General features: G+C 43.1%; 1 protein-coding gene across 1 annotated transcript in view; it reads right to left on the reverse strand.

The window, feature by feature from the left end:
* The window catches only part of PLS1 (plastin 1), a 137,309-nt gene extending 130,326 nt beyond the window's left edge, over positions 1 to 6,983 (reverse strand). The window contains exon 1 of the mRNA XM_055412367.2: positions 6,846 to 6,983. The gene's annotated coding sequence lies outside the window, so the exon portion shown is untranslated. The remainder of the gene's footprint in view (positions 1 to 6,845) is intronic.
* Positions 6,984 to 26,278: the final 19,295 nt, after the last annotated feature.

Genomic DNA, 26,278 nt, shown 5'->3' on the forward strand with positions numbered 1-26,278 from the left:
ACTGTTTTTCCAGCAAATTATTGATGAATAGCATTAAAACCCTAAGCAGAGTCACATTTATCAAACCTCAGAATTCTAGTTTGCATCGATTTTTATCTATAAACAGTACAAAACATATATCATCAAGGACAAAAAGGAGAGAAACCAATAGAGCCATAAAAGGTGACATTTACGATGACAAAGTGAAATGAAACAATGTGCCTTTGATCATTCACTGTAAATGAGTGGGTTCTGAAACTTTTTTTTTTTTCATTTGGACAATTTAATCTGGATTCTGAGCACTAGTTATGGGAACAAAGTGTGAATACAGCCAGTAGTTTCTGTCTAAGGCATTCAAATCTGTTTGATCAACATCAACTTTAGGTCACAGATTGTCATGAGATCTTTCAACTGTGATCCATGAAGATAAGTCTACTCTTTTATTTATGGAATGCAGAGTGCCCCACAGTGGGAATTCATTGTCAGGGGTGGGCAAGTGGGGAAGGTCTGTAATTAAATGCCATTCTTCTACATACATTTACCAATGTTTTAATCTCAAATTCAATAGAAGTTCTATTTTTTCAGCACTGCTAACATCTCCTGTTTCTTACTTCTCCAACAAATTAAAGGGACTTTCATTATTTTTCTTTTAAATGTTATTTCCTGGGACTGAATCTTTAAACAATTTGAGGTTCTGAATAACAATTCTGGTGTCCTCTAACATTGAGCTTCTCCTGTCAACCATTCCCCCCAAAATCTTTTGTTTTTTTATAGTGAAAGCCATCCCATCCCACACCATGGCAAAACCCTCCTTACTAAGGTAGATAGCCATCTATCTTACTATGGGGAAAAGTCAGTTTCTCCTGTTTTCTTTGGAATTTCTTGGAATTTCTGAAGCAGACATGTCTCTGTGCAGTGAGTTATAACCCAAATATTCTAGTTTTACAACTCTGAATTGCTCAAAAGAGTCAATCATAAAAATTTAGTTTGTTGTAAAGTCTAAAGTCTCCTTCACAACTGGAATTTATGAACAGATTATCTCTAACTCTCCTACAAAAGAACATCGATACTTTCTGATGAGACACGTGTTTTACATAAGAGAAAAACTCTCCTAATTAGCCCTCTCACCCTTTCTGCATCCACAGTATTACCAAAAAGCAACCTGCCTTCACAGAAGACACCCTCTATATTTCTCACCAAAAAAATGCCAAGAAGGCACTTTCAGACACCGTAGTATTGAAAAGAAATAAGATGATCAAAGTTGACACAGCCTCACATCTCATGTGGTTTTAAGTCAGCAAAATTTCCAGCAATCAAAACTGCATAATCATTTTATAACCAATAAACCAACAGACAGCACAAAGGCCTCTTTCTCCATGATTTTCATCAAAAGGTAGACTGGAATCATTGGATGTTGAAACACGTATTGAGTAAGGGCCTGAGGTAGGCGGCCTCTTTCATGTCCAGAGACTGACCCTGAGGATGCACAGGACCAGCTCAGCGGAGACAGAAGCCAGAAACAGACAGAGGGGCTCAGGCAGCACAAGGAGAAGAGAAATGTCCTCACTGGGTTCCAGGCTGAGGCTCCCAGGAGAGAGTAATGAAGTCCATCAAGGATGGAGGGACGGGACATTCTCTCACAGCCGAGTCAGCTGGTCAAGTGTGGGGCCTGCCAGCCTTGCCTTTAAATCACCTAAATGGTCTAGATGATTAAGGCCTCTGACCTGCAGCATTCCCTGAGGTATCGACACCCACCTTCTCCTGCAACACTGACTTCAGAACTCCCTGGACTGAAGGATCCTGGAGGAAATGTCCAGGTACACATTCAGCCTGAGGATTTTGACCACAGTTCAAAGATCTGAGACCAGGGTAAGGGGCAGGACCCAAAGATCTTCCAGGAACTCCCACCATGGATCCCAGGTGAAAAAGTCCTTGTAAACTGTTCACCCTAGAGTCCTTAGGCTCATACACAAGGTATGTCTCACTTCCATACCCCAGAGGCATTTCCCGGGTCACCACCAACTCACATCTGTCACCTCAAAATAGCTTTACCTGCACTCAGAGAAGGAGATGCCATCTCTGCTGCCTCCAGAAAGGTTTTGAGGGTAAAAAGAAGATAAAGACTAAGTGGAATAATTTTAAAAACAAAACCCAGAAAGATGCATCTCTGTTGTTTTGTTTCTCTTATGAAATTCTGGCTCATACATCGTTGGAAGTGTCACCAGATAAAATCTATACCCATTCTAAGCATCTGTTAGGGTTACCACGGATAAAGTTTTGCATTTTACTTTAGCTCTCTGTGCCTGAAGTCACGGGGGCCTGGGATCCAAGATCAGCTCAGCCACTTGTTCATGACTTGACATCAGAAATGTGATTTTTACACAAGTCTCAGTCTTCTAGGCTATAAAACGGGAACAACTGCACCAATCTCTCAGAATGGTTTGTAGAGATTCAGTGATATGTTGCTGGTGAAGTGTTCAGTACAGTGTCTGGTCTGTGGAGAAATCCTAAAATACAAGCTACGAATATTATTTTTTTTAAAGTTACATAATGTAGTCATTTTACACAGGGTTATGATATATTACTCTAGAATTTAGTATCTGGGTATTGTTTAAGTGTATGAGACATTAACTTCAATGTACTGCCTGATTTTGCATTTAGCTGTCCAGTCAATTTTGATTAATGTCATGATAAAAAAAGAAAAAGTAATTCCTCTATATGTGGACAAGCCTTTCCTTCCCATGAGTAACCATCTCTCAAGCTCAGTTTCTCTGCTCAACTGCTCTTTCTTCTTAACTCTTACAAGAGGAGGTATCAGGCCTTCCCTGGTGGTCCAGTGGCTAAGACTCCCAACTCCCAATGCAGGGGACCTGGGTTCAATCACTGGTCAGGGAACTAGATCCTATATGCTGCAATTAAAAGATCTGGTGTGCTGTGACTAAGATTAACACAGCCAAACAAGTATTTTAAAAAGGAGAGAGAGAGAGGAGACAACACTGCCAGTTGAAGACAGTGATCAACCATAGTATGACTGACAACAGAAAGGACAAGTGACTTCCAACAGCTCCCTTGATGCTGTGTGCTCATGGAAAGCTCAATGAAAAGACTGTGTTTTGATTTGCAAAACAGCTATTTGCAACATCTGTTCGAAATAAAATATACCAAACTACTTGATCCAGGATGGGTTGGGAAGCACTGCCTTCTGTCTGTTTCTTCCAGGTGGAAAGTCTGGTCACAATTCTATCTCAAACTTAGCCCCACATTCCTGGGCCATAAACACCACTCTCAGAAACATTGCTCCTGGTAATGTAAAATGTCCCTCTCAAACACACTCTCAATCCAAGGATCTGGGGCCCACCTGTTTGTATATGCTACCCCTGATAAGATAAGCTACCACATCCTTTCCCTCGATGAAGGGAAATCCTCGACTTCATCATGTGGAGGTTCCCAGGTCTGCAGTCATGCCTCTCATTCTGTGCATCAATGTTGAACTGGCCGGTCACCCCTTGTGTCTCATCTCTTCCAGTTACACAGATATCCTCCCACTACCAAGTTTCCCCCAAATCCACAGAATATCTCCAAGGCAAATGGATCTTGGGGTTGTTAACCTTGAAAAGTTAGGGTTAACGAAACTATAGCAGAAGATCTGGCTACACCACTTACTAGCTTAGTTAAGTATATCTCAGCTCCTCCTCCACATCATGAGGGGATGATGGCCTGGATGAAGGGCTCCCTCATAGCTCTGGTAGCTCAGCTGGTAAAGAAGCCCGCCTGCAATGCAGGAGACCCTGGTTTGATTCCTGGGTCTGGAAGATCCCCTGGAGACGGGATAGACTACTCACTCCAGTATTTGGGTCTGGAGAATTGCATGGACTGTACAGTCCATGGAGTTGCAAAGAGTCGGACATCGCTAAGTGACTAAGCACAGCACATAGCTGTAAGAGTCTTACTGCCCACCTTCCCCCTGTCAAATACACTTGTTTGTTTATTCATGAAATAACAGTTGAGTATCTAATACTGCAACTCGATGTGCCTGGCATTGTGAAGAATTAAAGAACATCTCCCAAAGAACTTATCATCTAGAATGGGAAGTGAGACAACCACACAACTATATGAAAAAGAAAAGAAGATAATGTCATAACTGGGTATTATTTATAAGAAGAAAATTACCATTACCAACACCCCAAACCTGAAACTAAAGCGATTTTCAAAATATATTTTCTTCTCTGCATCAAGCCTTTTTTGGGGTTGGGGGCCATGTGGCAAGGCATAAGGGATCTTAGTTCTTTGACCAGAGACCAAACTTGCCTGTGCCCCCTACAGTGGAAGCTCTGAGTCTTAATCATTGGATCTCCAGGGACGTTCCTGCACCTAGTCTTTTACCAAATGCCTCCCCCTTTGTAGGATTTCTTACATCTGTGCTCTTCACTCTGCACTTAGAATCACATGCTTACGTCCAGGCCTTAGGCAACTCTATTATGGATTGACCCCTATCCCCAGAACTTAGAGGTCATGATCCATGACCTCTGATGAAGATATGAGAAACATCCCATCAGACTGGTTTGACTTGTCCACTGTCTTGCTAGAGCTCTAAGGTGACCTCCTTCATTTCACAGAACTTCCACGTCAGATCACTTTACCAAACTGTCCCTGTTTCACTTATTCCCACAAATATTACCAAGAGCATTATTTTTGCTTAGTTCTGTGTGGGATGTCTATATCATAGGCTTGAAGCTCCCAGAGCTTACACACACTGGTCAGGAAGTTGGGACATGTATTAAAATCCAAAAATCCAGGATACTAAAGATGAGGGGGATACTAGCACAGACAACACTAACAAATGTTAGAGGCTTCAGAAGGGGGAGAGCTACTTTCTGGCTGTAGTAATCGAAGAAGGCTTCTAGGAAGAGGCACACCTGAGCTACACCTGGCTTCATAGGCAAGACTTCAACAGAGAAATAGGCAAGACTTCAACAGAGAAAGAGGCAAACAGGCACTCTGAGGCAAGGAAGGAGGGCAATTTCAAGACCAGTCAATTGTTAGCAGGGGGCTTGGGAGGGTACTCTTTGTTTTGTGGGGTGGGGTTTGGCTACACCACCCAACATTCAAGATCTTAGCTCCCTGACCAGGGATCAAACTGCACCCCCTGCACTGGATGCTTGACGTCTTAACCACTGGACCTTCAGCGAAGTCCCTAGAAGGTACTGTTTGAAACGAGTTTACAAGGTAAGCAAGTTTAGTAGCAGGAATAACTAATTTTCAGTTTAAGCCAGACTACAAAACAAAAGGGGGCTTCCCAGATGGCTCAGAAGGTAAAGAATCCGCCTGCAATGCAGGAGACATAAGAGACTTGGGTTCGATCTCTCAGTAGGTAAGATCTGGGGGAGGGCATGGTAACCCACTCCAGTATTCTTGCCTGGAGAATCCCATGGACAGAGGAGCCTGGTGGGCTTCCGTCCATGAGGTCACAAAGAGTTGGACACCACTGAGCCATTAAGTGCGTGCGCGCTCATGTGTGTGCGTGCTCATGTGTGTGCGCGCACACACACACACAATATAAGAAGGTAGAAGAGAAAAAGAAAGTGCAATAATCTCTGAGTATTAACAGGGGGTGGCATAAAGAACCCTGCAAATCCGAAAACCTGGGTCCGAGGCCCAGCTTTGCCAAGGAGGGGCTCCACAGCCACAGCAAGTCATTTAACCCGGTTGGTTTCGGTTTTCTCACTTGTAAACTGAAGCAGCTGAACTGGCTGACCTCGAAGGTCTTCACAGGCCAACACTAAACCAACTGTATATTATTTCTGCCATTAAAACATTCATCGTGGTAGGGAGGAGGGTTGGGGGGAGTTGAAGGAAATGGAAATATCTGTATTATCTTTCATACAGGTGTCTCCTCCTGAACTACAAATTTCTTTCTTCTAAACTTATTAATTCTAAGTATCTGCCTCCCATCTTGCAAATTTAACACTTAAAGAATGTTCAGTGTGCGGTCCCAAAATTTTGTTTATGGCTCACAGATTATCCAAGAAATGTATGCGGGCACAGCCTTAAAATCTTAGGAGTGTGTCCAAAACAGCAGACCCAGGGTAAAATATTTCTGTGTGTTAGAAAATGTGACTGGGTAAAGAAAGGGGAGAAAGTGAGAGCTCTGTTACTCATCCAAGAGAGAGCTCCCTTTCAAGAGTACCAAACGATGCCTGAAAAAACAGTAATGTAGAAACGTAAGGCGGAAATACATCTTGGACTTTACGAAGTCTGTGTTATACGTATTGCCGAAGCAAACACACAACGTCTCTACTTTAAAATGCAGCTGAAATGCGTAAAGTTTTTGGCACTTTAATACGCTGAAAGTTGGTTGGTTTGTTTGTTTTAATGCCGCATCCAGGAGACCCCCGCTCCGGAAAAGGCACCCAAACCAGAAACCACAGATCTCACTCCAGTCCTATTGATCCTATGCAGCAAAAGGCCAAAGGCAAATAAACCAGTCACACAAGCAAAAGAGGCTGGATCAAAAAGCCTCACCAGTAGCCATCCAAAGTTTAAGAGAGAGGAAAATAGAAAAGTTAACAAAATGCCTAACTTCATGCAAAGAATCATAATGCCGTTCTCCAGCTTACTGTGCAAACAGGATACAGGATATAACTAACACCTGCCTACACTACTTGCTGCGCAGACTGGGCACAAGCGCACCCCGAGGTCGGCGGGCGCCGCGCTGCACAGCGGGCGCCGGAGATACCTCTCCAGCGAGGGAAACCCGCAGAGACTCCTCTGGAGCCGCCGAGGGCCCGCGAGGAAGCAAAGCTCTGTTTTCTGCCTATCGGTCCAGGCTTTCTCTCGGATCCCCTCCGCCTCACCGCGCCGCGTACCTGCAGCCGCCGTTCTGCCCTCGAGCCCGCAGCTGCCGCTCCGGATCCCGGCACACACAGGTCTGCTCTGCGGCTCCCCAGTCGCGCCAGCCTAGCTGCTGCCCTGGCGCCACTACGCATGCCCGGCCGGCACTCTGGCAGGCAGACTCCGAATCCACTTGCCGCGTTTTGACTGCGGCTCCCGGGGGAAACGACCCGAGGCCAAGGGCTGAAGTGGAGTTGCAGGTGCTGGGAGAGGCGAGGGGGAGAGGTGGAGGGGCACTGCGCAACTTTATCCCTACTGCCCAAAGCGACCCAGAACACATCCTCCGCCAAGCCTAAAGATGACCATCTACACCACTTGGATGAGCTCACAAGTGCTTCGTGAACTTGATCGTGGGTAGGAATCACCTGGAGGGATTGTTGAACCACAGATCCCACTCTCAAGAGTTCAGATTCAAGTAGATCTAGATGAGGCCCCACCATCTGCATGTCTAACATTTTCTCAGGGGAAATTGGCGCTGTTAATTTGGATACCACATGCTGCGAACTTCTGATCAAGAGAAAAGATATATATATACACATATGTATACATACACATGGGCTTCCTTGGTGGCTCAGATAGTAAAGAATCCTCCTGCAATGCGGGAGACCTGAGTTCGATCCCTGGGTTGGGAAGATCCCCTGGAGGAGGGTATGGTAACCCATTCCAGTATTCTTACCTGGAGAATCCCCATGGACAAGGGGCCTCGTGGGCTATAGGGTCGGACACGACTGAGCGACTAAGCAGAGCACAGCACCATGCCCTCCTCCAGGGGATCTTGCCGACCCAGGGATCAAAACTGTGTCTCCTGCATCTCCTGCATTGCAGGTAGATTCTATACCCACTGAGCCACCTGGAAGCTGCATGTATATATATAACTTTATGTAATATATATGTACGCAATTTAATATATATTAAATATATGTATATATCAAATTGGAGAAGAAAATGGCAACCAACTCCAGTATTCTTGACTGGAAAATTCTATAGACAAAGGAGCCTGGTGGGGTACAGTCCATGGGGTGACAAAGAGTCAGCCACGAAAAGCGACTGAGCACAGTGCATATATCAAATTACATATTTCTCTTGACCTCTGGTCCAGAGAAAAGATATATAGATACTAAAAGAGAAAGTTTTCTCTCTCCTCCTCTCTGGGATTTCATATAGCACTTCCTCTTCATTTAACAGCCACACCTACTTTAAAAATAAATAAATAACTACAGCTCACAAGCAAATAAAGGTGGAATATTTCCTCTAGCATGTGAGTCAAGTGAGTGGAATGCAACCACAAGAGTACTTATGTATGTTGCCTATAGAATAACTTATCGTTGTGGTCTCTCAGACTGTGTCTGGGCAACAAGAGGGGGTTCCCATTTAACTCTAAGTTTCGTGTGACCGTTTAGTGTTTAGCACAGTGCTGGGTATGGAACAGCTACTCAAGAAATCCTGAGTTGATATTAGTACAGCTTGAGAGAAGAAGGACGTTGGAGTTATTTTAGAAACCCAAAGGAGGTGATAAGCAATTGGAAGTAGGTGGGCTAAGGCTGGACTTCTTGTGGCTCAGTGGTAAAGAATCTGCCTGCAATGCAGGAGATTCCGGGTTCGATCCCTGGGTCAGGGAGATCCCCTGGAGGAAGGCATGGCAACCCATTCCAGTATTCTTGCCTGGAGAATCCCATGGACGGAGGAGACTGGTGGGCTACAGTCCATGCGGTCACAAAGAGTCGGATACAACTGAGCAAGGCTAAGGCTGAGGAGGATGAGGTTTTTTCCCTATGTTAAACCTAGAGAAATCAGTGGCTTCAGTATCCTTATCTGAGCGCAGATGTACAAGAGGAGGTGTAAGTTCTCACAATGTATATCTTAAAAGGTTAAACACACATCTGTCATATAATCCAGCCATTCCATTCATAGATATTACCCAAAAGAAGTTAAAATATAATCATACAAAGACTTGAATACGAATGTTCATGGCAGCTTTTTTTTTCTTCACAATATTCTTGCGTTCATGCTCAGTCCTGTCCCACTCTTTGCAACTCGATGGACTGTAGCCCACCAGGCTCCTCTGTCTGTGGGTTTTCCCAGGCAAGAATACTGCAGTAGATTGCCATTTCCTCCTCCAGGGAATCTTCCTGACCCAGGGATCGAACCCAAGTCCCCTGCATCTCCTGCGTTGGCAGGTGGGTTCATTACGACTGAGCCACCTGGGAAGGCCTATTTTTCACACTAGGCCCAATCAGAAGGAACCCAAATGCCCACCAACAGGTGAATGGATAAACAAATTGTGGTTCATCTATGTAATGGAATACTACTCATTAGAAAAAGGGCAAGGGGAGAATTACTCATACAGGCTCCAACATGGATAAATCTCAAAATTATTATGCTGAGTTAAAGAGGCCAGAGACAAATAAATGATTCCATTTATATGAAGTTCAAAATAACCTAAATTGTCAAAAAGCAAACTAGTAATTGCCTGGAGCCAGGAGTGAAGGAAGGAATGGGCTGTCAAGAGGCAGTAATAATCTTTTGGGGATGATAGAAAAGAAAGCTTTTATTGATTATATTGGAAATTTCACAGACATGTACAACTGTCAAGACTAAATTGTACACTTTAAATTTATGACATTCATTTAATATATTTTCCAATAAAGGTAAAGAAAATTTAACCAAAGACTCTTTTGAGTTCCTTATTTAGTGGGAATATTGACCAAGACGAGGTCCTGAGGAAGTGTAAACTCTAAATATGGTGTAATCTGATTTTTACAGAAGGCAAAAACAACAACAAAAAATCACTGTCTGTAGAAGAAGCTAAACATAATCAGTATAAAATATCGGAAACAACCCACCTCCAAAAGTAACCAACTCCCAAATGTGATTTGTAAATGTATTGCTGAAAAAATAAAATATTTCCCCAAACTATTTCGCAAAAATAAAAAAGTGAACAAAGTATATAATTAGAAATGTACACCAATGCATAATAATGATAAAGAAAACACCTGCTAAACTAATTACATATCCACCAGTGAGAAATAAGTTCTCCAAACTGTGTTTCCAGGAGCCTGGGGTGTCATGGAGATGATAAATAAGCAGAACTCTGGGTTAAGGATCCCAGTCCAACCAGAGCACTATTACTTCCATATCCAGGTATACTCTGGGATTTTATTTGATAAGAAGATCCCACTATTAATGGAAAGAGTAATAGTTTGAAAGCAATGGAAATAATGCCATCAGGTAGGAAGAAGTCACAGAGAAAAGATGTTGTATTTGGTTTGGCACAAGTATTCTGGTTGTGCCAGAAGTATACACTCAAAAGTATACACTCTAGTTATCATAACCTTATGTTTCTGTTTTTCCAGAATAGTCCCAATTTTAAACATTTATCACATGAATTTATGCCCAATTATATGTTCCACCTGTAGGTTAAAAAAATAAAATCACCAACTTCAATTGAAATAGGGATCATTTTCTGGCTCTTCTACAGCTTATAAAAATATTAGTAATAATATTAATAAGAATAATACACAAGTTCCAATACTTTGGCAACCTAATGCAAAGAGCCTACTCATTGGAGAAGACCCTGATGCTGGGAAAGATTGAGGGCAGGAGCGAAGCGGGTGACAGAGGATGACATGATTGGATGGCATCATTGACTCAATGGACATGAGTCTGGGCAAACTCAGGGAGATAGTGAAGGACAGGGAAGCCTGGCAAGCTGCAGTTCATGGGGTCACAAAGAGTCAGACAAGACTTAGCAAGTGAACAACAACAAAGGACAAAGGTGGAGACTCAGAAATATTAAAAACAGAGAGAGAGTGAATGAGTGGTGGACTAGGACTCCAACTCAAATCCAACTCCAAATTTGTGTTATCACAACAAGTCCCTGCATATTTACAACATATCCCATCAAAGAAAGAAAAGTGAAGGAAAGTGTTAGTCACTTAGTCGAGTCCGACCCACCAAGCTCCTCTGTCCGTGGAATTTTCCATGCAAGAATACTGGAGTGGATAGCCATTTCCTTCTCCATGGGATCTTCACAACCCAGGGATGGACCCCGAGTCTCCCACATTGCGGGCAGACTTTTTATTGACTGAACCACTAGGCAAGTATATCCCGTACTCCCCCGCCAAAAAAAAAACAACCAGGTATTTGGGGTTATAAAATGAGTTTCTGTGAATGTGGTTAGCGTTAGTTCCCCAGAGTCTGGTGGTTTCTAAAATGCTTAAAACCATGCCAATTGCTACCCATCCCCTGATCCTATCCCTGAAGTCAGTTCCTACCGATTTACCTCCTATTTCAGGAAAAGTAGAGCATTTTAATTTTTTTAATTTAAAATTTAAGAAAATTTGGCCACACTATGCAGCATGTGGGATCTTAATTCCCCAACCACCAAACACATGCCCCCTTGCAAAATGCTCCCCTAAATTAGGAGCATTTAGAATGACGTTCGGAGAAGGCAATGGCAACCCACTCCAGTACTCTTGCCTGGAAAATCCCATGGACAAAGGAGCCTGGTAGGCTGTAGTCCATGGGGTTGCTAAGAGTCGGACACAACTAAGCGACTTCACTTTCCCTTTTCCCTTTCATGCATTGGAGAAGGAAATGGCAACCCACTCCAGGGTTCTTGCCTGGAGAATCCCAGGGATGGGGGAGCCCGGTGGGCTGCTGTCTATGGGATCACACAGAGTCGGACACAACTGAAGCAACTTAGCAGCAGCAGCAGAATGACATTGGATAATACCAAGAGGTATGGTAGGAACATATTTATTTAATCTTTTTCTTTTTTTCAGAATAAAGAATAATAATACAGGTGAAAAAGGTTAAGATTCAGTGTAACTCTAGCTTTATTTTTGTATGTCATTTGGAGAAGAAAAGAATAATCTGAGAAATGAAATAGTAAATAATGCAAAATCTCTCTCTTACACACATATAGATACACTATTTAATAGAATTTGAATCAAAATAGCCAACCAAACACATGGACCTATACCCTACCTACCACAAAAAATTTCAAGAAATGATAGAAAAGAAACTTTTAAGAAGTTTTAAAAAAATCCGAGGAAAGCAAGAAAAACTGCCATCAACAAACCAGAAATGTTGAGAAAAACAGAATATAGGGCTTTCCTGGTGACTCAATGGTAAAGAATCCACCTGACGACGCAGGAGGCACAGGTTTGATCCCGGGGCGGGGAAGGTCCCACATGCCATGAGTAACTCAGTCTGTGCACTACAAATACTGAGTCTGTGCTCTGGAGCCCAGGAGCCACAACTTCTGAAGTCCACATGCCACAGCTGCTAAAGCCTTCATGCCCCAGGGTCCATGCTCCACAACAAGAGAAGCCACCGAAATGAAAAGCCTGTGCACTGCAACTGAGAGTAGCCCCCACTCACTGAAACGGGAGAAAAAGCCTGCGCAGTGGTGAAGACCCAGCACAGCCAAAAATAAATAAATAAACCAGAATACAGAGAGATCACGTCTCAGAAACCAGAAGGGGAGTTCAGCTCAAATCATGCAGAGGAGGAGGCTAAGGCAAAGGCTGGAACCGTTAAGGGGAAGGTGTGTGAGGTCAACTAACAGATCAAGAAATGGAAAGAGGGCCCTGAGACGCTAATCGGAGAAAATAACTAGGGAAAAGGTTTAGAGCAGCCAGGTTAGCCAACACCTTCCTACTCCCCAGTGGGGTCTAAAGTGAAGTGAAAACCACTCAGTCGTGTCCAACTTTTTGTGACCCCATGGACTAAACAGTCCATGGACTTCTCCAGGCCAGAATACTGAAGTTGGTAGCCGTTCCCTTCTCCAGGGGATCTTCCCAACTCAGGGGTCGAACTCAGTTCTCCCACATTGCAGGCGGATTCTTTACCATCTGAGCCACCAAACTGTGATCCAATTAGCTACAGAGTTCCAGGAATAAAACAGTCTTCTACACCTGGAGGGTGAGCTACCAACACACCCTTACCTCTCAAGTACTGCTCTTTACCCGAGATTGGCAGAGGATGGCTATGCGCATGCTCAGTGACTAAGTTGTATCTAACTCTTTGCGACTCACGGACTGTAAGCCCACCAGGTTCCTCTTTCCATGGGATTTCCCAGGCAAGAATACTGAAGTGGGTTGCCAAGGGATCTTCCCAGCCCAAGGATCAAACCCGAATCTCCTGCATCTCCTGCATCGGCAGGTGGATTTTTTACCACTGAGCCACCGGGGAAGCCCTGAGGATGGCTACAGTGAATCAAAAGGTAAAATGAGGCTTCATGGGCAATCTAGTGTTTAAGACTCCATGCTTCCACCAAAGGGAGCACGCATCTGATCTTTGGTCAGGGAACTAAGATCAAAAAAAAAAAAAAAAAGAGAGAGAAATTCTAAAATACAGAATTGTTAGATCAACAATACTTCAATAAAAATAAATAAAATACAAAATTGAACAGATAACTATATATTATATCACACATTTGAGGGTAAATGACTGTGAGAAGCACCATCTCTACAAATAATATTAGAGAAAACAGAGCTAGGCAATAATCAGAAGATAACATTTGAAAAATATTATTAATACCGTCAAAGAATAATAATATATTTCAAGTACAAAAATTTTGATTAGATAGTTGGGAATTTAAAACTTCGATGACTGAGGTAAAGAATGAAGTAGATGATCCCATTTTAGAATAGATGTAGATGAGCAGGTAGGAACTGGAAGAACCAGCTGAGGAATTTTTCCAGGACTAAGTCAGTGGAACAGACACTGAGGGGAAATCACTTGAGGGCATGGAAGGGTGATCTGGGACTGTTTACTACATTCTCTATCCTCCCCCACACCTTCCACATCCTTAGTTGAAAAAAATACTGTGCAACATGAATTGAAACTGATGAGAAATAGGAAAGGAAAACAGCTGTGGGTGTGACAGACTGTCTCCAAATATTTTTTTCATCTATGATGTATTTATGCAGACGATGATACATCAGCATAATGGGGAAGTGGACTTCCCTGGTGGTCCAGTGGTTGGGAATCCGCCTGCCAATGCAGGGGACACAGGTTTGATCCCTGGTCCAGGCAGATTCCATATGCCTTAGGACAAGAAAGCCTGTGTACCACAACTACTGAGCATACATGCTGCAACTACCGAGGCCCACACACCCTAGAACCCCTGCTCTGAAACAAGAGAACCCACCCCAATGAAAAGAGAGTAGCCCCTGCTTGTTGCAACTAGAGAAAACCCATGTGCTGCAACAAAGACATAACACAGTCAAAACTAAATAAGAGAAAAAAAATTTTTAATGGGAAAGTGAGAGACTAGTCAATAATATACTAACTGATACTGTGGATTGGCCCAGCCACCTTCTTGAATGCCTTTAAGAAGTTTGGAGAGCCAATCTCTAAAGACCCAAATTTACTTATCGGTATGGTTCCAGATATGATTTAGGTTTCATCAAGTCATGTAAGGCTTCATCAAGTCATTGTAGGCTTCCCTGGTGGCTCAGACAGTAAAGAATCTGCCTGAAATGCAGGAGACTTGGGTTCAATCCCTGGATCAGGAAGATCTCCTGGAGAAGGGAATGGCTACTCACTCCAGTATTCTTGCCTGGAGAATTTCATAGACCGAGCCTGGCAGGCTTTTTAAAGAAATAAAAACCATCCATGGGATCACAAAGAGTCAGACATGACTGAGCAACTAACACTTTCACTTTCAAGTCATGTAAGACCTTTTGGTTGAAAATTGAATTGTATGAAAAGAGAGGGAAAGCATGATCCTCTTTTGGCAGCTTCCTGATCTTTTTCAGAGTTTACAACCACCTTTTCAGATAATTTGGGGAGTTCTTGAATTATCATGATGAAGCCCATTTCTCCCAACAGTTCTGTATATTATCTACATCTTGTAATAAACCTCTGTATTTTTAAACTAGCAAAAGGGACTTCAATCCCAACAAATACATGGTCCATATGGGAAACACGTCTTACTCAAAAATGATCAATAAATAAACAAATACTAGAAAACTCAAATACAAAGATCTTGGTAAAAACTTGGTAAAAGAACACTTTTAACCTTGGGGATAATCTTTCTGTGTGTATGCTAAGTTGCTTCAGTCCTGTCCGACTCTTTGCAACTGTATGGACTGTAGACCACCAGGCTCCTCTGTCCATGGTATTCTCCAGGCAAGAATACTGGAGCAGGTTGCCATGCCCTCCTCCAGGGGATCTTCCAGACCCAGGGATCAAACCCAAGTCTTCTGTGTCTCCTGCGTTGCAGGCAGATTCTTCACTGCTAAACCACCAGTTTCTCTAGTAGCTCAGTCAATAAGTAATTTGCCTGCAATGCAGGAGACCCAGGTTTAATTCCTGGGTTGGGAAGATCCCCTGGAGAAGGAAATGGCAACCCACTCCAGTATCCTTGCCTGGAGAATCCTATGGACAGAGGAGCCTGGTGGGATACAGTCCATAGGTTTGCAAGAGTAAGACACGATTTAGCAAATAAACCACCACCACCACCACCAGGGAAGCTCTTATCTTCCTAAGCAATACTCAAAACTCAGAAGACATTAGGGAAAACATAGACAGATTTGATACAAAAAGAAAAAAATTTCTGTATGACAAGCAACTGACAAAGAAAGAGTATTTTCAGAATATCTATCAGAAAAGAGTTAATGTCCATAATATATTAAAATACTCCTATAAATCAGTAATAAGATGCAACCAAAATAAAACTGATAAAGTTCTAGGTAGGTAATTAACATAAAAAAAATCCAAATGATTAGATGAGTAGATGCTTGAACTTGTTGGCAAGGAGACAAATGCACTTATATATATACATAAATATGTATGTGTGTATATATATATACACACACATATGTTTTATATGTATACATGGCCACCTCATGCGACGAGTTGACTCACTGGAAAAGACTCTGATGCTGGGAGGGATTGGGGGCGGGAGGAGAAGGGGACAACAGAGAATGAGATGGCTGGATGGCATCACCAGCTCGATGGACATGAGTTTGAGTGAACTCCGGGAGTTGGTGATGGACAGGGAGGCCTGGCATGCTGTGATTCATGGGGTCGCAAAGAGTCGGACACGACTGAGCGACTGAACTGAACACATATGTTTTTCTCCAAATCAATCAAATCATAATCTCTGGGGATGCCCAATACTTTTAATTTTTCATATTATTTTGTAATATATAAATAAAATAATTTTTCATATATATAAATAAGTTATATATTATAAAATAATATATCTTTGAGCTTCCCAGGTGGCACTAGTGGTATAGAACCTGACTGCCAATGCAGGAGACATAAAGGATGCATGTTTGATCCCTGAGTTGGCAAGATCCCCTGGAGTAGGAAATGGCAACCCACTCTGTATATTTATATATTTATGTCTTACTGGGGCTGCTCTGGTGGCTCAGTGGTAAAGAACCCACCTGCCAATGCAGGAGATGCAGGAGACACAGGTTTGATCCCTGGGTCAGGAAGACTCCCTGGAGGAGGAAATGGCAACCCACTCCACCTTTTTTCCCTGGAGACTCCCGGACAGGCGAGCCTGGAGGGCTACAGTCCATGGGGTCGCTAAAGTTGGACACGACTGAGTGACTGAGCATACATACGTACGTGCACATTACATCCCAATTACTTACTTATAACTGGAAGATGGTGACTTTTGACCACCTTCATCTAATTCCTCCCTCCCCCCTCTTGGGTGGTTGGTCCCCTAAGCTTGATGCGCTTCTCTGGTCCCTGTAATCTTGCATCAGGTGGTTTCTTGGCCACTCCTCCCTCGATTAGCAACTGTTGATCAGCCCTTTGGAACTCAGGAAAGGTCATGGAGGCTAGAGTCTTGCCTGGTGTCTGGACTTACAAAGAACTTTCAGGTTCTTTGTGTCTCAGCATAGAAGGAATTCAGTAAGAGGCCAAATAATAGGCAAGAAATAGATTTATTAACATAGGATGCTTCTAAGAGATGTAAGCTGTCAGGCAAGCAAGCTCTGCCTGGCTTGAATATTCTTGATTGTAGGTTCCCCCTTTTATTTCTTTAAATACATCACACCACTCCATTCTGGCCTGCAGAGTTTCTGCTGAGAAGTCAGCTGATAGACTGATGGGAGTTTCCTTGCCCATAATTTGTGGCTTTTCTCTTACTGCTTTCAATGTTTTCTTTACCTTTAATTTTTGTCATTTTAATTACAGCATGTCTTGGTGTGGTCTCTTTTGGGTTATCCTGTTTGGGACTCTCTGTGCTTCTTGAACTTGATTGTTTCCTTTCCCATGCTAGGGAAGTTTTCAGCTATTATGTATTCAAAGATGTTTTCTGTTCCTTCCTCTCTTCTTCTGGGATCTTTATAGAAATGTTAGTATGCTTGATGTTGTCTCAGAGACCTCTTAAATTGTTCTCATTTCTTTTTTTTTTCTCTTTTCAGTTTCAGCATTTCCACCACTCCGTCTTCCAGCTTGCTGATCCATTCCTCTGTACCATCTACTTTGATTCCTTCTAGTGTACTTTTCTGGAGAAGGCGATGGCACCCCACTCCAGTACTCTTGCCTGGAAAATCCCAGGGATGGGGAGCCTGGTAGGCTGCAGTCCACGGGGTCATGAAGAGTTGGACATGACTGAGCAACTTCACTTTCACTTTTTCACTTTCATGCATTGGAGAAGGAAATGGCAACCCACTCCAGTGTTCTTGCCTGGAGAATCCCAGGGATGGGGGAGCCTGATGGGCTGCCGTCTATGGGGTCGCACAGAGTTGGACACGACTGAAGCAACTTAGCAGCAGCAGCAGCAGTGTACTTTTCATTTCAATTATTCTTCATCTGTTTCTTTATATTTTCTCTTTGTTAATAACTTCTCACGTCTCACTCTGCTCACCCAATCTTCTCCCTAGTTTTTTGAACATCTTTATAAACATTACCTTGAACTGTCTATCGGTTAGATTGCCTGTCTCCACTTAGTTCTTCTTCTGGGATTTTGTCTTCTTTCTTCATTTAGAACATATTCCTCTGTTGGCCTAATTTTTGCCTTTATTTGTATGTATCTGGTAGGTTGGTTATGTTTCCTGACCTTGGAGAAGTGGCTTCTTGTAGATGTCCTATGAGTCTCAACAGCACACTGCCCTCTGGTCACCAGACCTGTATTCTAGGAGTGCTCCCCATTTGGGCTATGCCTTCTGTTGGGATGTGCTGACTACTGTGGGTGGTCTTGTAGGCATGGCTGGCCCCTGATCTGGTTAGTTTCCAGGTCCTGCTTTGTGTAGAGGCTGTTGGCTATGGGGCCCTGGTGGCTCTGGGGACTAGTACTGGCCCCTGGTAGATGAGGTCAGGTTCTGGGGTGCATGATTGCAGGGCTGTGGGTGCGGGATCTGGTATTGGCCTGCTGGTGAGTGTGGCCAGTTCCTGATATAAGGTGTCCCAAAGCTAGTGTTGGCACACTGGTGAGTGTGGCTCAATCCCAGGTCAGCTGGGTGAGGGGTCTAATTTGTCTCAGATCTGTCATCCATCTGAAGGTGTGCAAGGCCAGGGTCCAGGGTAGGCGCAGGGTGTCCTAGGGCTGGTGTTGGTCTGCTGGTGGGCTGGACTAGGACCCAGGGGGTCTTGGGACTGGTGCTGGCCTGCTGATGGGTGGGCTGGGTCCTGGTACAGCAAGCTGCAGGGCTGTGGCAGTCCTGGGACTAGCATCCACCCACTGGTGAGTAAGGCCACTTCCTGGGGCTAGTATCAGCCCACTAGTGGACAGAGCTGCACCCCAGGGTCTCTGGTTGCAGAGCCTGGGGTCCTTGAGCTGGTGTTTTGTCCTACTAGTGGGTGGAGCTGGGGCCCAGAGGGACCTAGAGCTGGTGTCTACCTACTGGTGGCTGAGGCCAGTCCCTGGGCTAATGCCAGCACATTGGTGGATGGAACCAGATCCCAGGGTCTCTGGCTGTGGGGCCCTAAGGCTAATGCTGATGCACTGGTGTTCAGGGCCAGGTCCAGGGCCCCCTGGTGTGTGGGGCTGAGTTAGGGTGGCTGTGTGCTCAGGGAGTCTTAAGGCAGCACACCTGCTGGTAGGTGAGACTGTCAAATGCCAGCGGGCAGGGCTGAGTGCTGGTGCTAATCCTGCCAGTGACAGGATTCCAAATGGCATTTGTCAGCTCCAGTGTCCTCGTGGTAGACAGTGCTCCCCAAAATGGCTACTACCACTGTCTGTCTCCAGGGTGAACTCCAATTGCTGTGCCTCTCTGGGAGGCTCTTAAGATCTGACCCAGGCTCATTTCAAATTCTCACTTCTGCCCTGAGTTCTGGAGCCTGTGAGATATTGTGTGTGCCCTTTAAGAGTCTCTATTTCCCCCAGCCCTCTGGCTTTCCCACACTTGTCTTAAAAGCCAAACTTTTTGAGGCCTTGTCTTCCTGGTGCAGAACCCCTAGTTTGGGGAGCCCGATGTGGGGCTCAAACCCCTCGCTCCTTGGGTGGGCAGATGTGATTATGCTTCAGTTTGTGGGTTGCCCACCTGGGTCTTAACTATACCATGTTTCCACCCCTCTTACCTATCACCCTGTGGTTCCTTGCTAATATATTTAGTTGTAGAAGATCTTTTCTGCTGGTCTTCCAGTCTTTCTCAACAATAGTTACTCTGTAAATAATTATATCAATAATTCTGATGTGCCTATGGGACGAGGTTAGCTCAAGGTCTTCCTACTTTGCCTTCCTGGACTCTAATGAGGTTTACCATCACCCAGATACTTTTAAAAAGCTTCTCACTCACATAATTTCAATGTGTGGTCAAGGGTAAGAAACACTACTCTAAAATAGTGCTAACCCAAAGTGTGGTACACGGACAAGCAGCATCAGCATTACCTGCTGCTGCTGCTGCTAAGTCACATCAGTTGTGTACGACTCTGTGCGACCCCATGGACGGCAGCCCACCAGGCTCCCCCGTCCCTGGGATTCTCCAGGCAAGAACACTGGGGTGGGTTGCCATTTCCTTCTCCAAGGCATGAAAGTGAAAAGTGAAAGTGAAGTCGCTCAGTCGTGTCCAACTCTTTGCAACCCCATGGACTGCAGCCTACCAGGCTCCTCCGTCCATGGGATTTTCCAGGCAAGAGTACTGGAGTGGGGTGCCATTGCCTTCTCCGTCAGCCTTACCTAAGAGCCCATTAAAAATGCAAGTCATTGAGGTCCCTTTCAGACCCATTGAATTAGAATGGGCTGGTGCTCAGGAATCTGTTTTAATAAGCCTTTCAGGTGATTCTGATGCATGTTCAAGTTGGGGAACTCAGAATCATCTCTTCAAGCTTTATTTGTATCACAGAGCTTCCTGTGCTCAGTTGCTAAATTGTGTCCAAGTCTCTGCGACCCCATGGACTGTAGCCTGGTCAGGCTCCTCTGTCCAAGGGATTTCCCAGGCAAGAATACTGGAGTAGGTTGCCATTTCTTCTTCCACGAGATCTTCCTGACCCAGGGATCAAACCTGCACCACTTGGTGGCTCAGTGGTAAAGAATCTGCCTGCCAATTCAGGAGACATAGGAGATTCAGGTTCAGTCCCTGGGAAAGGAAGATCCCCGGAAGAGGAAATGGCAACCCACTCCACTATTCTTGCCTAATAAATCCTATGGACAGAGGAACCTGGCAGGCTACAGTCCATAGGGTTGCGAAGAGTCGAATATGCCTGAGCACACACAAAAAATAATGGTTGCAAATGCAAATAATCCTTACCATTGAACACATTTGATATAATCTTAGGGTCATACTTCAGACCTTAGCAATGTAAATGCCAATAATTCATTACTGAGATAGAAATCTCCTGGACACATATAAAAGTACTCCATGTCATTTCTGAATTATCTCCAAATACAATGGAGTCCTACTTCTGTAACACAACTTTAGTAGATGTACACATGGATAGGAAGACAAACAGTTTACGTTTAAGTTTCTTCAATATTTTAAGTTCCTTTATGAGAACAAGGTGTTTTTTTGATAATGCACTTTTTCAATGTTTCTCTTTAATGGATTTAATAGAATTAAACTAATTCATTAATGAAGCTTGGCTGTACAGAATCACTTGTTCTGCACTATTAAGTTTCAGAATGTTGACTTGTGGTTATGTTGGTCTGTTACTTGAGGCTTTATCCAATGAAAAACAACAGACATGTGCCCCTTCTTACCCACTAAACTGACATTATTCAACACGTGGTCAAGCTACTGAAGCACAGGAATGGCATAATCACATTCAGGTTTTGAAAAGATGCTGTCTGCTGTGTAGAACAATTCCAAACAGCATTGGCATCACCTAGGAGCAAAGTTATAAAAACCATTAAAAATGAAAGTCACTAAGTAGTAAAAAAGAAATAACTTAAAAATTTTTTAAGAAATGAACGTTATTAAAAATAATTTGAAATGTGAATCTGTGTGTGCGTGAGTACCAAGGTGTGTATTGAAGTCCATTCAGTTGTAGAAAGGAACTTGTAAAACTGTTTATATTTCTTAATGTCTTTTCTTTAAGATTTCTATTTTAGTATACAGTAAAATCCTGAGAAAATGGAATTTAAAGCAAAAAGTCCACTGGATTACAATGGAACTTGCTGAGGTAAGCAGCCAGGAATTTGGGCATCTAACAGAACAAGTTCATCTTTGTCTCATTTAGGTTGTTCTGCCACCTGGTGGTTATTTCTCACTCTAGTTTAATCATGAGAAAGTGTTAGCTGCTCAGTCGTGCTCTTTGCGACCCCAGGGACTGTAGCCTGCTAGGGTCCTCTGTCCATGGGATTCTCCAGGCAAGAATACTGGAGTGGGTTGCCATTCACTTCTCCAGGGGATCTTCCTGACCCACAGATCGAACCAGCATCTCCTGCATTGGCAGGCAGATTCTTTACTGTCTGAGCCAACAGGGAAGTTTAATCATCAGTGGGGACATTTCTATAATTGTTATAGAATAGTATGCACAGGTTGGCGGAAACTTCCAGTGTGTTGGTAGGTGTTCTGCTGTCAACTGACCTGAGATGCTGGGGTTAGGAAACCAAGGTCCCAAGGACGCAGGAACCCACTCACCTCAGCTTCTCTGCTTCCTGCTTCTCTCCCCACACATTCCACTACCCCAAATGAGACAGAGAGGGAGAGGATGAGAGGAAGGCAAGAAGCAGTCAACAGCTGAATTATGTCCCTGTATATTGGAATATAGCACTAAATATATGTGGTTAATAAACATGCATGTCAGTGTACATATTTAAAATTTTTTCAATAATACTGTTGAAGAGCAAAAAAAGTTGAAACTCTTCAGTGAGGAAAATAGATTGGAGAAAGAACAAGCCCAAGGGAAGAAAAACAAGCAAGAATGTCATTGAATTAATTTGGGCATAAGACATTCGATGATCTGAAACTAGAATGGCAATACAGCACTGGGATTGGGAGAGAAGTGGATAGGTTTTACACTTATAGGAGGTAGAATTGAGTTCTGATCATTAAGAGACACAAAATAAAGTGTTTACAGATAAATTGATGAATTGTCTGAGATTTTCTTTAAGATAATCCAATTAGAGAGAGAGGAAACAAAAGGAGTGGTTATAGATGAAACAAAGGCTGGCCATACGCTGATAGTTGTTGAGTTGGGTGATGGTCATGGGGCGGGGTGGGGTGTGTGTGTTCCTTATCCTACTCTGTCTCAGTTCAGTTCAGTCACTCAGTTGTATCTGACTCTTTGCAACCCCATGAACTGCAGCACGCCAGGTTTCCCTGTCCATCACCAACTCCTGGAGTTTACTCAAACTCATGTCCATCGAGTTGGTGATGCCATCCAACCATCTCATCCTCTGTCATCCCCTTCTCCTCCCGCCTTCAATCTTTCCCAGCATCAGGGTCTTTTCCAGTGAGTCAGTTCTTTGCATCAGGTGGCCAAAGTATTGGAGTTTCAGCTTCAGCATCAGTCCTTCCAATGAATATTCAGGACTGATTTCCTTTAGGATGGACTGGTTGGATCTCCATACAGTCCAAGGGACTCTCAAGAGTCTTCTCCAACACCACTACTTTTGTGTATAGTTGAAAATTGCCATAATGAAAATGTAAACAAAAATAAAATGCCTGGGAAGAATTCAAGAAAAAAACGCAGCAGAAAGGTAGACATATGACATATAAAGCTCAGAGAGCCATCTGAACAGAAGGAAGAATTTGGGAGAGGTCAGTGGGTCACTCAAATACAACAAATGTTAAATTTATCATGATTAATCTAATCGTATTAAAAGAAAACCTTCACAAATGCGTTGAAACCTTATCATTTCATTTCCTTCTATCCCTATCCAGAGGTACTACTCTCTGGGAGTTGATGTATGTCCTCCCCAACCATGTTTCTATACTTTTATCAGACAGGTATGTATACATGATTCACTCACACAAAGTTTGGTTTTAAAATGGTATGTAGTGATTTAATATTGTAATGTATCTTTGCAATTTGCTTTTTTTCACTTTTCATATTCAGAATTCATACTTCATTTTTCTAAGAAATGGTTCTCTTGAATAAAGTTGTATATACAGTACACATTAGATAAATAAGCTGTGTATATAATATACAATGGAATATTATTCAGCCACAAAAAGGAATGAAAGAGAGTCAGTTGTAGTGAGGTGGATGAACCTAGAATCTGTCACACAGAGCGAAGTCAGAAAGAGAAAAACAAATACCATATATTACGTATGGACTCTAGAAAAATGGTACTGACGAACGTAGTTGCAGGGAAGGAATAGAGATGCAGACACAGAGAATGAACTTGTGGACACAGAGGGGAAAGGAGACAGTGGGATGAATTGGGAGAGTAGCACTGACATATATACACTGCTGCTGCTGCTAAGTTGCTTCAGTTGTGTCCAACTCTTAGCGACCCCATGGACTGCAGCCTACCAGGCTCCTCTGTCCATGGGATCTTCCAGGCAAGAGTACTGGAGTGGGCTGCCACTGCCTTCTCTGGACATATATATATATACTGCTGCTGCTGCTGCTAAGTCGCTTCAGTAGTGTCTGACTCTTAGCGACCCAATGGACTGCAGCCTACCAGGCTCCTCTGTCCATGGGATTTTCCAGGCAAGAGTACTGGAGTGGCTTGCCATTGCCTTCTCCAGACATATATACACTACTATGTGTAAAATAGACAGCTAGCAGGAAGGTGCTCTATGGCACAGGGAGCTCAGTTTGGTGCTCTCTGATGGAAACGGTAACCCACTCCGGTATTCTTGCCTGGAGAATCCCATGGATGGAGAAGCCTGGTAGGCTACAGTCCACGAGGTCGCATAGAGTCGGACACGACTGAGCGACGGAACGGAACGGATGACCTAGAGGGGTGGGGTAAGGGATAGGTGGGATGGAGGCTCAAGAGGAAGGGGATATATATACATACTTACAGCTGATTCACGTTATTGTGCAGCAGAAACTAACACCACACTGTAAAGCAATTATCTGCCAATTAATATTTTAAAAGAACAAAAAATGATATTCTGCTGTAGGACACTACCACCACTTATTAAATATTTACTGTAATCTTACAAGATAGGTATTATTAATCTTATTTTATAGATGAAAAACAAGTACAGAGAGGTTAAGTAGCTTTACTGAATAACTTTATAGTTTTCTAGTGGATGAAAAGAGAACGTGCACAAGGCCTCAAAGCTTAGTCCCATGCATGTTCTTCTCACTATAGCATTCCACTTTTTTTTTTAAATAAGACTAAAATTTAACCTTTTACAAATAGTTACTGGCTCTCAATCTCCCTCTGCAAATGCCACCTTTAGCAAAATATCATCTAAAATGAACTGTCCTGTAAGTGAATTTTTATGATAAACCAAGACTATGTTGACTGTGTTAAAGGACTTTCATTAAGAATGGTATACCCCTTTGGTAAGGGCTGCTGTGTTCTTTCTTTCCATTTCTTTTCTATTTTTTTTCATTTCTTTTTATTTTAATGGCTATTTTTATTACTTAATTTTATTTTAATCTGAGTATAGTTGATTCACAATGTTGTGTTAGTTTCAGGTGAACAGCAAAGTGAATCAGTTATACATATACATATATCCATTCATTTTTTTTTTTTTGCAAGATTCTTTTCCCATGCAGGCCATTACAGAGTATTGAGTAGAGTTCCCTGTGAAGTATTTTACTATTTTACAAATATTTAGTGTACACCAACTCTGTACGACAGAATGATCTCTGTTCGTTTCCAAGGCTAACCATTCAATATTACAGTAATCCAAGCCTATGCCCCAACCAGGAACGCTGAAGAAGCTGAAGTTGAACGGTTCTATGAAGACCTACAAGACCTTTTAGAACTAACACCCAAAAAAGATGTCCTTTTCATTATAGGGGAATGCAAAAGCAGGAAGTCAAGAAACACCTGGAGTAACAGGCAAATTTGGCCTTGGAGCACAGAATGAAACAGGGCAAAGGCTAATAGAGTTTTGCCAAGAGAACGCACTGGTCAAAGCAAATACCCTCTTTCAACAACACAAGAGAAGACTCTACACATGGACATCACCAGATGGTCAACACCGAAATCAGATTGATTATATTCTTTGCAGCCAAAGATGGAGAAGCTCTATACAGTTAGCAAAAATAAGACCAGGAGCTGACTGTGGCTCAGATCATGAACTCCTTATTGCCAAATTCAGACTTAAATTGAAAGAAGTAGGGAAAACCATTAGACCATTCAAATATGACCTAAATCAAATCCCTTATGATTATACAGTGGAAGTGAGAAATAGATTTAAGGGACTAGATCTGATAGAGTGCCTGCTGAACTATGGATGGAGGTTGGTGACATTGTACAGGAGACAGGGACCAAGACCATCCCAATGGAAAAGAAATGCAAAAAAGCTAAATGGCTGTCTGGGGAGACTTTACAAGTAGCTGTGAAACGAAGAGAAGCGAAAAGCAAAGGAGAAAAGGAAAGATATAAGCATCTGAATGCAGAGTTCCAAAGAATAGCAAGGAGAGATGAGAGAGCCTTCCTCAGCGATCAATGCAAAGAAATAGAGGAAAACAACAGAATAGGAAAAACAAGAGATCTCTTCAAGAAAATTAGAGATACCAAGGGAACATTTCATGCAAAGAAGGGCTCGATAAAGGACAGAAATGGTATGGACCTAACAGAAGCAGAAGATATTAAGAAGAGGTGGCAAGAATACACAGAAGAACTGTACAAAAAAGATCTTTACGACCCAGATAATCACGATGGTGTGATCACTGACCTAGAGCCAGACATCTTGGAATGTGAAGTCAAGTGGGCCTTAGAAAGCATCACGACTAACAAAGCTAGTGGAAGTGATGGAATTCGAGTTGAGCTATTTCAAATCCTGAAAGATGATGCTGTGAAAGTGCTGCACTCAATATGCCAGCAAATTTGGAAGAGTCAGCAGTGGCCACAGAACTGGAAAAGTTCAGTCTTCATTCCAATCCCAAAGAAAGGCAATGCCAAAGAATG

Source organism: Moschus berezovskii, chromosome 1 (genome assembly GCF_049115385.1).
Source record: "Moschus berezovskii isolate FMDL1 chromosome 1, NW_MosBer_1.0, whole genome shotgun sequence".
Taxonomy (NCBI): domain Eukaryota; kingdom Metazoa; phylum Chordata; class Mammalia; order Artiodactyla; family Moschidae; genus Moschus; species Moschus berezovskii.